General features: G+C 40.8%; 1 protein-coding gene and 1 pseudogene across 2 annotated transcripts in view; one reads left to right on the plus strand and one right to left on the minus strand.

Annotated features, from left to right (window-relative positions):
* The window catches only part of LOC110294574 (ATP-binding cassette sub-family G member 3), a 72,686-nt gene that overhangs the window by 40,467 nt on the left and 16,422 nt on the right, over positions 1-15,797 (minus strand). The window lies entirely within an intron of this gene.
* Positions 9,428-14,203, plus strand: LOC110294087 (annotated as a pseudogene).

Here is a 15,797-nt window from a genome sequence, read left to right on the forward strand (position 1 = left end):
ATGAGCCTATTCTAGGGAGACATGTCATCTTTCAAGAAGGTTGAGTGTCCAAGTGTCCTTCCCCCAAGAAAAATGACACGGGACCAGACCATGACCCCTCCAGGTGATGAGCCTGGGAGGAGGTTTTGTGTACGGCTCCTTTACCTGCACACTGGGGATTTGACCTTTATCTCCACTCTCATTAGAATGGGTGGCCTATTGCTTCTATATAAAAGAAAAGGGGGAGATGTGGGGAGCCGCCCTCACATTCGCCATTACAAGATGGCGCTGACACCCTGTGTTCTAAGTAGTAAGCAAGCAAGCTGCGCATGTGCTGGGGTAGTTTTCCACTCCATGTGCTCTGCCTTCCCCAGGACGACAACTCTGGTCGATGGGCTGCAGCCAATCAGGGAGTGACACGTCCGAGGCGGAGGACAATCCTCCATAAAAGGGATGGGGCTTCGCCATTTTCTCTCTCTTCTCCTCTGGCTCGTGAAGAAGTAAGCAATAAAGCTTTTGCTGCAGAAGATTCCGGTTGTCCTGAGAGTGTTCTTGCCAGTGGGGACAAAAGCTCGGAATAGAGGTCGGCAGATTTCTGAGTTCAAGGCCAGCCTGGTCTACAAAGTGAGTACCAGGACAGCCAGGGCTATACACATAATCCCCGTCTCGAAAAATCAAAAAAAAAAAAAAATCTGAGCTAAATTGTTAGTAAATGTTTGATTAGATAAGCCCCATAATATTTTATCTTCTGTCATAGCACCCATAATAAATCACAGTTCCCTTTTTGATGACATTTGGTTAATAGTTTTATAGCCTTTGGGAATATTTTCTGAATAGTAGAATGCCTATTTACTATCTGAAACCAATACACTGTTGACACTTTTAGACTGGCAGAGTTCTCATTGCTGTTTTGACTATCAAAAAGACCTAATAACCATCCTCCTATAGAAGAGCATAATCAATACTGTTGATCAATATAATTTTAGGAATTCTTATAGGATAATCATTGAATTAAGTAGACATCTAATCGCCTATAAAACGTCAATACAAGAAAGTATGTGTTCCTAGTTCTTTAGAGATCTGTTCAAAGGGGTGAGCTAATACCTACTGATTATTATATATTTATTAATAACAGGAAACTCATATAAATAACAGTAATTTTTCATAAAACGATTGCTCCAGGGCATTGCCTATCAGAGCAAAAAAGTTATGTTTGTTGTTGTTTTTTTTTTAATTCAAGACAGACCCATCTCAGGAAGATCATCTATTAGTTAATAGCTTGTTATATGATGGTCTCCATCAAGATAAAGGTGAAGACCAATGCTCAAGGTTGTCCTCTCAGAGACTTAGGCCAAGCTTGTGTGATAGTACCTTCACATCTGCCCATGTGTGCATGCACACACACGCGCACACACACACACACACTTATATATACAAATCCACATATGGAGACATTCACAAACATACATACATATACACACACCTTTATACACATACTTACACACACAAACATACACACATGTATATATGTACATGTGCATACACAACTTATTTATGAAGGAAACAGTTATGAAGAGAACAATACACTGTCTTTAGCTCATGGACATCCTTGGTATTGGGTAGTCTATTGATCATATGTGATAAACAATTCAGTGTTCATGATTGTAATCTTTGTAACTGAAGCTAAGGAGGGGAATTGGGATTGTGCACCTTGGTTAAAATTTGAATTCTTATCTTCAAGAGAACAAGAGGAGGGCAGGGTGATTAAGCATGGACTGCTAACATGGATCAGATTGTGCTGTTTGTACAACATTGGACACATCCTAGACCAGGTAAAGTTAAAGGTTGAAGAGTAAGTTTCATTACTCAATCAGTTTTAACATTCTAGCATGGATTGGGGAAGGACATACACATTGCCCCTGCCCCTAGAACTCTCCTCACCATACACCCCACCCCTAGATGAGGAGATATCGACACTTGATGACTGATTGCAGGGGGAGTGAAAGTCAGTTTTCTTCAGGACAGTGATTCTTGGTGTGTTGGCTACCCAGGGGAGGATTGTACTCTGAGGACAGTACTCTTATGGGCAGTGCTAAATGGACTCCTCTGGGGGTTACTGAAAAAGAAGGAGAGGAATGGGGATGACATAGGAGGAGGAGGAGTGTGAGGAGCTGCCCTCACATTCGCCATTAAAAGATGGTGCTGACATCCTGTGTTCTAAGCAGTAAACAAATAATCTGCGCATGTGCTGGGGTAGTTTTCCACTCCACGTGCTCTGCCTTCCCCGTGACGACAACTCGGCCGATGGGCTGCAGCCAATCAGGGAGCAACATGTCCGAGGTGGAGGACAATTCTCCATAAAAGGGACGGGGTTTTGCCTTTCGCTCTCTGCCTCCTGAAGAAGTAAGCAATAAAGCTTTTGCCACAGAAGATTCCGGTTGTCCTGAGCGTGTTCTTGCTGGTGGGGACAAAAGCTCGGGATAGAGGAGGAAGAGGAGGACGAGGAGGAGGAGGAAGAGGAAGCTGCAATTGGTGTGGGACTCTGAGGGGAATCCTTTCAGAACGTGACTGGGGCTGAGTAAGGCTGACTACAATTAAAATCTATCATATGTATAAAATTCTAGAAATTCACAAAGAACTAAAGATTTATAAGCATTTGTTGAAATTACCTTTTATTGGAGTCCAAATACACACAAAGAAAGGGGAGGCAGGGGCAGGGACTTGCCTGACTGGTTAGGTATGAGGTACTGAGTTTGGATCCCAGGATCCAGGGAAAGCCTGGTAATTGGAAGAGGAGGGCAGAAGTGACCCTGGGGCTTGCTGGTCAGCATTCTACCTGAGTCAGAAAGCTTTAGCTCATTCCTCACGTTCAGTGAGGGAACAACGAAAATACCATGCTTGATTCCACAGTATGGACACAAATGCAGACACATAGACATAGTATTGAAAATCTCATAGATAGCTTGAGGTACATTTAACAATGTGACACATCTGTAATTGTGAAACTCTCATTTTTTTAATAGAACATTTACAGTACTTCAGAAAGGGAAGTACTACTAATATACTACTATAGTGTCAGGAGTTATCGCCTGAGACCCAACGTTTCCATGTTGAATGAAAATCTGTGTTACATAGGGAGTTGCTGGCCAGCCTGAGCTAGAATGTAGGACTGCTTCTTCCCTCTACTTGGAATGGAGAACAGAAATTCCTAAGATATACTCTTATAAATTTCTAAAGTTTATTGATATCTGTTTTAATATCTCATCATTGTCTCTAACTTTATTGCTATGTATTTTTCTTTGGTTTCATTGCTAACAGTAGATTAATTATCTCTTCCAACAACCAGCTCAACATTTTATTGTTTGATGTAGTCATTGTATATTTTTTCTGTTCCACTGTCATTAAATTCTATCCTGTTCTTACTTCTTGACTTCTGTTGCTGTTTGGTTTGGCATGTTCTTGTGTTCCCAAGGCAATGACGTGTATCATTAAACATTACTTTAAAAACAAAGAGAGAGGGGAAAATATAGGAAGAAAAAAAGAGAGTCAAAGTAAAGACTAAATGTCATGTCAGCAATGTCTAATCATGTCTCTCATGGATACAAGTAGTAAATTCTCAGAGAAAATAAGCACATTTTTCAAATATCTATATTTCCTCATAATTGGGAGAATTAAGTTCAACTACAACCTAGTAGTCTGCTTCATTATCCCAGTCCTTCACAGCTATTAGTGAAAATAACATTTCATTTTATAAAATAGTAATTATTATAAAAAATGAATGAGAACCTACTGCGTTCTTAGTGAGCTTTTCTACTGATGCCAGGGAGGGGTGGAAGGGAAAAACAGCAGGCAGGGAACACTTGACACTCAAGCATTTACTGCTAGAGTTTCTGGATTATGTCTTCCACTTCCTGCACAGGCTCTAATCATCAAAGCTGTCAAGGTGATTACTCCATTTCTCTTCTCTCTGGTACTGTATTATGGAAGTCATTCAGAATGTCAGGACAGCAGAAGGCCACAGAGTCAGGGCCTGACACACAGTGATCATTTATGTTCCTTCTGAGTTCATGCTGGGAGGGTCTGTTTCAGTGTGGCTCTCCTAGGGTTTGGCTCTCACACGTGGCCTAACCATTAACCCAGAAAAACAGACCAGGACAACTGAGGAGAAAGCCAGAACTCAGTCAGTGAAGTGTTTGCTGCACATGCATGTGCACCCATTGAACAGTAGCATGAGGGTGGCCACACTGCAACTATAATGCTGGGACAGTGCAGTGGCATGGAAATCACTGGAATATCAGCCTGGATAACCACTGAGTACAAGCCAAGAGAGAGACTTGGTCTCACAAATAAATATATGGTCCTAGTTTGGGTTTCATTGCTGTGAAGAGGCCCTATGACCCAGAACTCTTACAAAGGACATTTATTGGAGCTGGCTTACAAGTTCACAGGTTCAGTCCATCATCAATTAGCAGGAGTATTGCACCATCCATGCAGATATGGCTCAGGTGTAGCTGACATTTCTACATATTGTTCTGAAATTTGCTAGGAGAAATGTGGCTCTTCTGCATTGGACAGAGCTTCATAGCCTACTCCCACAGTGATGCACTTCCCCAAACAAGGACAGACCTCCTAATACTACTATTCAAAATTGTGTCTTAAAAGCCTGATCAAGTGTCTGTTCCATGTTCCAAACAGCAATTAATTTGGTTACTACAGAATATTGATATTTGACCTATTGCATACCATCATTTTAAATAAAATTGACAGTCATTGTCCCAAAGATAAAGTAAAAATTGTTTTTATGCATGCCATTTACTGCGTTTAAAAACAATCCTTCTATGGGAAAAAAGTATATGTGAATTAGATCACATGTTTATTCCTCTGAGCTTCCTCCTGTTTCAGCACAGATAATTAGATTGTGTGCTGTAGATGGTGTTTTAAATTGTTGAACAATCAAACGTTAATTTGTATATTAATAGTCAATATTATATCTCATAGCTTGCAATTGCTTAAGATTGTTTGCCCCTCAGATGCCATTGATTCTCAAATTTGCAATTGCTTGTGCATATACAACTCGTAAGAAAAAAATGCTGTTCTTTTAAGAAGACTGTTTTTAGACATTTAATAAATTGTTCTGGATTGCCTGGACAAGACCTCTTAAGGCAATGCAATGCTGGATTTATATCTCAGGCAGACTACAGGTCTTACATAAGAAGAACTGGCTATATAATCTCATTCTTTATATATTCAAAACAGTAATGGTTTAAGATAATAGTTTGGTATTTTTAGAGAATGTGCATGTCAAATTGTAAAAAATTTGCTCTTGCTGTCCTCAGTTCATACCTGATTCCACATAATGGTGCTAATTCTTGAGGACCTATACTTAATTAACTGCTACAAATGAATGTTCTTATTTCTGATTAATAAATAAATAAATAAATGATGCACATGTGACTTTTTCAAGCTTTCTAGTTACAACCACTCTTCAAGAGAAACAATTGAAAGTGTAATTAGTCACTGCCCTTGTTATATTAAAACTGACTATAAAAGTCAAGTATTTGAGATGTTTTGTCAACAATTTATTAATTCTCAAAGACAAGGTATTGTGGAACTTTAAAAACTCTATCTTCTTAAAAGCAAAGGAGGGGGAAATTATATCCCTGTGCACATTATTTAAATCATACTTTTGTTTTAAGAATTTTGAAATTTGCATGTCAAAGAAACTAATAAATGCCTTATAGTGCCTTAAAACCAGCCATAATCATGTCTAGGTGAGATGACAAGGATCTACTTATTGACATATGGCTTGATCCTGAACAGATACCTTAGTGGGAAAGGGAAGGTTAGGTTCTCTCCACAGAGTGCTGCCGAAGCATGGCAACTATCAGAATAATTTGTGTGACAAGCTGACTGGTGAGTTCGCTGAGTGTCCTGACTGTAGTGACAAGAAAGCTGAATTGGGTATATGTTTTTGGACAAGCTAAGCTGCCTTGCTTCAAGCCTTTTAAACCTTATAGGACATAGAACATTAGAGACTGTGTAATCTGACATAGAAAGATTAGCCATGGCTGGAGAGATGGCTCAGCAGTTAAGAGCACTGACTGTATTTCTGGAGGTGCTGGGAGTTCAAATCCCAGCAACCACATGGTGGCTCACAACCATCCGTAATGACATCTGACACCCTCTATTGGGGTGTCTGAAGACAGCTCCAATGTACTTACATATAAATAATAAATAAATATTAAAAAAAAAGATTAGCAATAAGAAGGAGTTGTGGGCTGGTGACATGGCTCAGCAGGTAAGGGCATTGACTGCTCTTCCAATGGTCCTGAGTTCAAATCCCAGAAACCACATGGTGGCTCACAACCATCCGTAATGACATCTGACACCCTCTATTGGGGTGTCTGAAGACAGCTCCAATGTACTTACATATAAATAATAAATAAATATTAAAAAAAAAGATTAGCAATAAGAAGGAGTTGTGGGCTGGTGACATGGCTCAGCAGGTAAGGGCATTGACTGCTCTTCCAATGGTCCTGAGTTCAAATCCCAGAAACCACATGGTGGCTCACAACCACCCATAATGAGATCTGACGCCCTCTCCTGTTGTGTCTGAAGTCAGCTACAGTGAGTTTAGGTATAATAATAAATAAATCTTTTTAAAAAAAAATAAGAAGGAGTTGTAATGATTCTTCTATTTCCCTCAATGTGACCAGTTATTCTAACTCAATCTTGGACTGGTCTACTATTCCAATATTAGAGATTCCTATTGAAGACAGCTAAAAGTCTTAATTACCTAGCAAAGTTAATTTGGACCACAGCCTCCACTCCCAGAGAAGTTACAGCCTTTCTGTAATTCTCAAAACCACCTCCCCAACACTGGGAGCTCAGAGTCTGAGTTGATCATTGTTAATTTGCAACTGAATAGAGTACCTGGACTTCCCCAAAGAAGCTTTTGTACTATTACTTTTCACTGTCTCCCATTGTGTTTCAAGCAGGTTAGTCAACATCTTTCAGCCTGATTGCAGCAAGTGTGCAGCCTCGCCCCCAACAGTGCAGATGGCAGAAATTAATCTATATGAAGAAGCATTTTAGGTATATATTGTGGCTTTGGTCTGAATTGGGAATAAGGTGTGNTATGAGGGCCNGACAGCCAAAGACAGGCAACCAGATTTCGGAACCATATCAATCTAAGATGGAGGTACATGGCAAGAGGCCGAGGTTTGTTAATAACATACCACAGAGCCATGTATTGTGTAAAATAAACACAAACAAACAGCATGTATGCTCCTTGATGGATCTGAATGGTTCGGGAAGCTCTAAGTTAGGCACTGCCGCCTGCCACCAAAACTCCCAGGAAGGACTATGGAGCATAAATAAATTTTATGCCTCTATCCAGCTATTTTTTATTATATTATAATCGGGTGGAAATTGTAACCTACCCCAGCCTGAAGCAGGCTGGTTCAGACTTTGTTGCCACTGAGAATTAGACCACCTGGGGTGGAGCCTTCTGACCTAGATGACTCTATTGTTCTGTTACCTGCTGCTCATTTCTGCCAAGACACTGATACCTGCAGAAAGGCCCCTGAGATGTTCCAGAGGCACATCCTATCCTGCAGCTGGCTCCAGGCATCATGAATGGATTGGCGGGGGATGGGCTTTTCCCCTTATAAGCACAGACTGCCAATAAACTTGAGCCTTGAACTAGGAATTGAAAGACCCACAACGTGAGGACTCCCCCACGTTCTGACTCAGGAGAGGCGACACCCCAAAATCACCCACAAGAAACGATCTTGCTGCAACTGCAAGAGGATTTTTATTCGAGAGCGTTCTCGGGCCCATGGTCATACACCACGCAGGGGTAGAGGACCATGGCACCCCGAGTAGCTGAGTAAGGGGGTATTTAAAGGAAGAAACCACAATTCATGGAGGTGGGGAGGGCGTTGTTGGAAAATACCAAAAATACCAGTTAAGAGTCACAAGGAAGTATAAAGTCACAAGTGTCAGGTTATCTCTCAAGACAGTTTCTAAGAGCCCCTAACAATCTAAGAGCCCCTAAAGATAGCACATTTGCATTGCAGGTTCCAGTAATGGTCAGGGTGCCATTCTTTGAATTGAACCCAGGAAGCGGGTAGGTGGAGGAATGTCGCTATCTGTTTTATGACCAGTACCTGGAGCACTAAGCCACAAAGGCTACACTCCCAAGCCTGGGCCCAAAAGCCTCGAATTTTGTTTTTACTTTGCTATACTTTTTTAATACTTCTTCAGAATCATCTTGCCTCCATTATTGCTCAAGCCTTCTAGTTTTCCCTATCAGCCCCAGCCTGCCTCCCAGGTGTACCCTGGTCCATGTGAACTGTGGGCCAATATGATACTAGTATTAAAGCAGGACCATGAAGTAAATTGGAACTGAATCCTATATTCTAGGAGACTGTTAAAAGATTAAGAGATATTGGAGTAATATCCAATCCAGATAAATTTAAATCCAGACATGGTTGGACACACCATTAATCCCAGAAGACAAAGCCAAACAGGTCTCTGGGTTGAAGGCCAATCTGGTACAAAGCAGGTTCTTGGGAAAGAAATGCTTAAATCCAAGCATAGTGGTACACACATTTAATGCCTGCATTACGGGAGACAGATCCATGCAGATCTCTGAGTTCAAGGTCAATCTCCACTGTAAGTTCCACGAAATCCAAACTTAGGCAGTGAGAGAGTTGGAAAACAGAAAGCTGTTGATAATGAAATAGAAAAAGGGTCAATGTTCCAGCCCAAGTAAGTAGCAAAACTCAACAGCTTTGGCCATGTGGCTCTGGCTATAGAGTCAAGAATAGAAAGAACTACTGAGACAATTGATGCTGGTTGGCTGGAGCTAAGACATTAGTGGTGATTAAGAAGAGACTGGTATCACTGAGGTGAAAGCTTCTGGGAAGGGTTTGGTAAGAGCACAAAGATATTCTGTTCCAGAGATAGCCAAGATAGTACCTTGTGCTACAGCTGTACTTGGTAAGGTGAAAGAGTCTCCAAAGTGATATTGGTTTTGAAGGCATGAAGACACCATGAAGAACAAGTGAGAATTGTTAGTGTGAGAGACCATGGAAGGCCATTGGTGAGAAGTACAGCCTCAGTTGCAGTTGATGGCCTAGGACTGAAGGGGTCATAAAAACAGTTGAGGTTTGGCACCATGAAGAGAGGCTATTTGGTGAATCCATGTTGTAACAGAAGACCCCAGTGTATTGAAGATACCAGTACCATGTGTTGATCACCAAGAACAGCAGTGGCAGTGGATCAATCTGAGCTTAGAGTGCTACAGGGCAGAGAAATGAAAAAGTGATGCCAGCCCTTTGGAGGTTCCCAGAAAATCATGTGTAGATCTCAGACATTGGAGCATGATGCTGTGAGGTTGTAGGTGCCTTAGACACCCAAAAATGTTAAAGATGTCAGGGCCATGGGATACATCCTGAAGACAGCTGGTAACAGGAAGAAGAGCCTGTCCAAGAGAAAGAAGTTTACTGTAGTCAACAACGTTGAAAATGAAATTGGAGATCTGAATACTATAGCTTTGACTTCAGACATGGAAATGCAGTTTGGATTTGTACAGGTGGTTTCCTGTCTTGCTTTGGGGATTACAGTTAAGTGAATGAATGAATCTCAGAAGAGACCTTTACTATTGGACTTTTAACATTGTTGATACTGCATTGTTGATACAACATAGNTTAGACTTTGTGTGCTTTGGAAGTTGGACTAAATGCATATTTTTATCATGCTATGTGTAGATATGACTCACATAGACTCATGGGTTTGAAAGAGCCTATTGAAGCCAGGGAGTAGACTGTGATGGTTTGTATGTGCTTGGCCTAAGGATAGGCACTAATTAGAGGTGTGGCCTTGTTGGAATAGGTGAGTCACTGTGAGTGTGGGCTTTAAGACCCTCAATATACCTTCCTGAAACCCAGTATTCTGATAGCAGCCTTCAGATGAAGATGTAGAACTCTCAGAGCTTCCTGTATCATGCATGCCTGGATGATGACATGTTCCTGCCTAAATGATAATAGATAACCTATATACCTGTAAGCCAGCCCCAATTAGATGCTGGCATTTTAAGGGTAGCCCTGGTCATGGTGCCTGTTCACAGCAGTAAAATTCTCACTAAGACACATGTATAATGCATTTCTGTGATTCCCCCTCCATCCCTCCTTTCTCATTTCCCTTACAATCCCTTCAAATATTCTTTACAAGGATCTTTCTTACAGTCACATTTTAGGTCTTATCTTGTGGCCCACAGAGTTTAAACAAGGCTGTATGTGGTATCCTGGGTTTCAAGCTTTCCACTTGAGCCCGGGCAATGCTGACCTCTCTACAAAAATCTGCCAGGAGCCAAAAGTTGAGTTGAATGGGGAATGGGCCCACTGAGCCCCTCACTGTTCCTTACTGTGCTGGTGAGGTCTCCACTCTTGTGCAGATAGCTGCGGAGTTGAGAGACAGACCATGGTTTCCTTGGCTGTGCAGGAACACAATATTGCATTTCCATTCCTTCTTCTCATCTTCTGGCCCCTGCACTCTTTCTCCCTATATTCTATAATGTCCTGAGCTATATAGGGGGTACTAAAAGTTTCCAGTTTGGAGTTAAGCAGTTGGGTGTTCTGTATGTAGCCTTATACTGTGAGCAGACATGAGTCTCTGCATTCACCACAGTGGACAGCACAGGCAACACCTCTGGCTAATGTTGGCTGTAACATTTCTCCATGAGAATAATTACAAACATTCAGTGGATAGTTTAGAATTACATATTGTTAAACAACTGTCAAAAGTTCCTACCCAGGAACTAAGAACTTCTAATAACTTAAGCTGTAGTAACTGCACATAGGTAATTGATTTGTCCATTTCTGGTTGGCTCCAGCTGGAAGGTTAAATATTGAGTGTCCCAGGAGTTCAGATTGATGTAAGACCCGGATGCTGGGTACAGACGTGAACATGGACATGAAAATGGCCATGGCCATGGTAAAATGGAAGTTTGATTACAGACAGCAAAAAATTGAAGGAATGCCATTATAAATGATGTGGAAGTAGCTTGCTGCCCGAGGGCTGAGGGATCCATAGGCTCATAATGAGGGCTGGAGATACATGGGGGGTTGCAGGCAACATCACCTACAGGAGTGTAATATTAAAAGGATTCAAATGGGGGTTTGCGGCATTTGTGGTAGCTTTAGGGACTGAATATTTCCGAGATTCCCAGAATAATGATAAGAAGCATCACTGGAGAGCACCTTGGGAAGACTCTTTCGTAAAAATAAGATTCTCTCACTGTAACATCATTGGCTGTATGTTTGTCCTTGAAAGAATGTTAGTATGGTTTGATAAAGTAAACAAAACTATTGTTTTCATAACTATAAATAAAATTTTTTTAAAAAGGGATAATCATTATACAAGCTAAAGACAGGTGACTTTCCCAGAAACCTCACAATGACAGTCTAATGACCTGAATCATAAAGAACTCTTCACCAGGGCTAGAGAGATGGCTCAGTGATTAAGGGCACTGATTTTGGGCACCAGTGGGACCCAGCACTCAGAAGCTCCTCCTGAGCAGTAGCACAGGTTCCTTCTGGTCTGGGGTAGTGCCCTGAGTAACTCTGGGGCTCAAACTCTGCAGCCACTCCCACAACACCCACAGGATGATCCCCTCTCAGTTGTTCTAACACTCCCAGGATCACAGGATCAGAGGTGAGGAGGACATAACATCTGCCCCAACACCAGGAGAAACTGTGACCAATGGAACTCTTGCACCAAGGAACTCGGCCAGATGAGTGAAGCAGGTTCCTTCAGGTCTGGGTTGGTGCCCTGAGCAGATGTTGGGCTAAAACTCCGAAGCCAGCTCCACACACAAAGAGGAAGCTCCACTCTCAGGTGCTCTAACATATCCAGGATAATAGGATCAGAGGTGCCCTAAACAGAGCTTGGATGCTAAATCTGCAACCAGTCACACAACACCCCGAAGAAGCTCCAGTCCCACGTGCTAACATGCTCAGGAACACAGGATCCCAGGAGCTTGGTTATACGAGGATCTCAGGGTTTCAGAGGCAGCTTGACTCCCAGGAGCATTGATAGACCCAGGATCTCAGTGTCACAGCATGCCAGAGATAGCTGAACTCTGAGCAGTACCAACACAACCAAGATCACAGATAGAAGAGGCTCCGGGCAGATAAAGCCATGGCAGGAAGCACTAGAAATAATCAAAAGGCAGGAGACAAGCTTAAGAACATACACAACAAAAACCAGGGATGTATAGCATCATCAGAACCCAATTCTCCCACCACAGGAAGTCCTGGATACACCTTCACACCAGAAAAGCAAGATTCAGATCTAAAGTTATATCTCATGAAGATGAAAGAACTTTTAGAAGGACATAAATAACAGCCTTAAAGAAATACACGAGAACACATGTAAACAGCTAAAGGGCCTTAAAGTAGAAACATGAATATCCCTTAAAGAATTACAGGAAAACACAATTACACAGGTGAAGGAAATGAAGAAAACCATCCAAGATCTAAAAATGGAAATAGAAATATTAAGAAATGACAAAGGGAGTAAACACTGGAGTTAGAAAACATAGTAAAGAGATCAGGAGTCATAGATGCAAGCATCACCAGCAGAATACAAGAAATAGAAGAGAGAAAGAATCTCAGGGGCAGAAGATAACATAGAAAACATTGATACAACAGTCAAAGAAAATGCAAAAAGGAAAAGGCTCCTAACCCAAATCACCCAGGAAATCCAGGACACAATGAAAGGACCAAATCTAAGGAGAATAGGTATAGAAGAGAATGAAGATTCCCCCCAACTTAAAGGGCCAGTAAATATCTTCAACAAAATTATAGAAGAAAACTTTCCTTAACCCCAAAAAAGGAATGCCCAAGAACATACAAGAAGCCTCTAAAACTCCAAATAGAATGGACTAGAGAAGAAATTTCAGTCTGGCATATGCTGCAGCATTTCAGATCTTGCTGTTTCCTTTCAACCAGCTGGTTGATTCATGTTTTCGAGCATGTTTTCATTCATTTTGGAATGACGTTTAGAATTGGGAAAACCTCTCGCCCAGGGTAAATGATTCATCTACCCCATATAAGATCAGACAGGAACCATTTAGCACAGAGTTCTAAATCATGGAGACCAATCCTCAAGATGCAGCCTGCCTCAGCTCACCTCTGGCCATCTGCTGGAAGTGGAGGCCTGTAGGCTATGTCCTCCACTTCCTGTCAGCCTTGCTTCAGTCATGAAGAGCCTTGCTTGCCATTTCTGCATTGTACTGACTCATTGACCTGAAACTAGAGGTCACTTCTGACATGCCCCTCTCTTCCCCGAGTTGCAGTTTTTGATGGAGGCATTTTGGAGAAGTTGCAATATTACATTTAGGATAATTTTAAATTACAGAAGAGTTTAAGACTTTTCTACCGACAGAACACAGATGGCAAATGAAGAAATTTCCTTTATCCTGGCCCAGGACTTGTGATTTCTTTTACATTAAGATTTTTTTCTCCAAAATAACTCTCCCATTGTGTCTTCTTAATTTAAAGACTGGACATTTTAAAGCCTCCCTACCCAAGGCAATGTTAAAAAGAACCATGGGAGAGTTGGGCAGAACTGACTGTATATGTCATTCATATTGTGTCCTGAACTACTATGCCATGGGCTATTTTAGTGTTTTGGGAAAATAATAAAATCTTCTCTTTAGCACAATAAAAAAAATCTCCTTTTTATTTACATGGCAGTAGTCATGATGTGCTTACACTTTTTTATGTATTATAGCAATCAATAGAAAATACTTGAGTCAGGCACCTTAGCTGATGTCAAAAATATTCCAGACATGTGAAGCTACCATATATACCTATACTTATATACAGGATGAGGCCTAATAAACTTAGAGAGTTTACAGAGTCACACTATGATCCAACTCTGTAAACTTCATGGAATCATTCCTTTTTAATCTATAATGCTGCTCTCTTCAAAAGACAAACAAATATATCAAGTATTGCTTCTCCTGAAGTAGAAAACCCCAGCTTCCTAACAGCACACAGATATTCCAAGGAGATAATGGTTTTGACAGCATTTTGCTAACACAGGAGACATTCATGCACAAGAAGAGAAACATGGAATTCTAGAACTGGGTCAAGAGGAGATCAAGAGTGTCAAGGAAGAATCAGTGAATTTCTGTCTGATCCTGTACTAAGACTTACAAGACAACCACAACTGCTCAGCTTCAGGATGTCCCCAGGAGCACAGGTGACAGACTGAGTCTTTGTTAGCAGTGGGAGCACAGCAGCATGCAGTGAGCCTCATACTGGTTAGGAAAGGAGCTACTGCTAAGACCTATGCCTCAGCTACAACTGCTCTCCATCCCTGTGACTCTCCATTCCTTTGTATCTCTTAGGATTTAGCAGTTCACAAATCCGCTGAAAGAGCAGGTTTCTTGCTCTTGAGAGGACAATCTGTGATAAGGAAGTCTATGGATGGTCTCTTCTACTTTCCCTTTCCCGTCCATGTCCCTCCTGACCAGATACTGGTAAGGAAGCTGTATTAGAAAGAGGCCAGTCCACACCAGAAAGAGAAATTCTCTCTCCATACAGGATTTCTTGTCATCAATTCAAACTGACAATTTGTATTATTATNTTTTTATTTTGTGTATCCATAAAAGATATAACATATCAGTATATTTTCTTCTAAGCTATATATCCAAATCATATCAATAAAAACAGATGGAGAAAGTAAAGTTATTGTAAGATTAAATCAAAACACACTAATTTTATTAAAAATTATGTTTTCATTTTAAAAGCATTAGAATAAACAGAGATTTCCTATACAACATACTAGGTATGTTTCTTTCATGGCAGGACAAATATCCTGATAGGGCATTTTATACACACACACACACACACACACACACCAAAGCAATACTTCTCATGGAAACATACAACCTCTATTCACAGTGTATTTGAGAGACTTAATGGGAAAGTTAATTTGCAAAATGTAGAACACGTATTTGCACCTTTAAGGAATCTGGCAAATGGGCTGTATTAATCTTCAATGAATGGCAAACTGGATTAACTTTTTAAAAGACATTTTTATTGTCTTTTTTTTGTTTATGTTTTTTTGTTTGTTTGGTTGGTTGGTTATTTTGTTTTATTTTGTTTTTTTCAAGACAGGTTTCTCTATATAGCCCTGGCTGTCCTGGAACCCACTTTGTAGACCAGGCTGGCCTTGATCTCAGAAATCTGCCTGCCTGTGACTCCCAAGTGCTGGGATTAAAGACATACACCANCACTGCCCGGGTGAGATTTTTTACTGTCTGAGACACATGGTGACACTAATGTTAGGAAACAGGAAAAAAAAGTAATATTCACAATGAGAAAGCTGAACCTAATAAAAGTAATTTGAAATCCTGCTAATGTGATTAACCAACAAATACAATAAGAAACCTTTGACAAACAAATATTGAGAGAAATATTGTTGGTATTATTAACCTAATAAAAGTACAGCAAGATTAAATCTATGTCTAAATGACTTATTTCAAAATTGATACCAAATGTGTATTAGAAACTGTGCAGTCAAGCACTGTCCCCTGAAGAACAAGGGATAATGCTGCAGACCTTCTTTTTCCTGTGTCTGCGTAAGAACGAGTCTCTTGAGTGGATAGGCAAAGAGTCAGATGGCAACAGACAGAATCAAGCACACAAGAGAGGTGTTGAATCTGAATGTAATTTTCTGGTCGAGCTTAGACTAATTATATTACAGCGAATATCATCAATAGTAAAACATAACAGATA

The sequence above is a fragment of the Mus caroli genome, chromosome 5 (genome assembly GCF_900094665.2).
Source record: "Mus caroli chromosome 5, CAROLI_EIJ_v1.1, whole genome shotgun sequence".
NCBI lineage: Eukaryota > Metazoa > Chordata > Mammalia > Rodentia > Muridae > Mus > Mus caroli.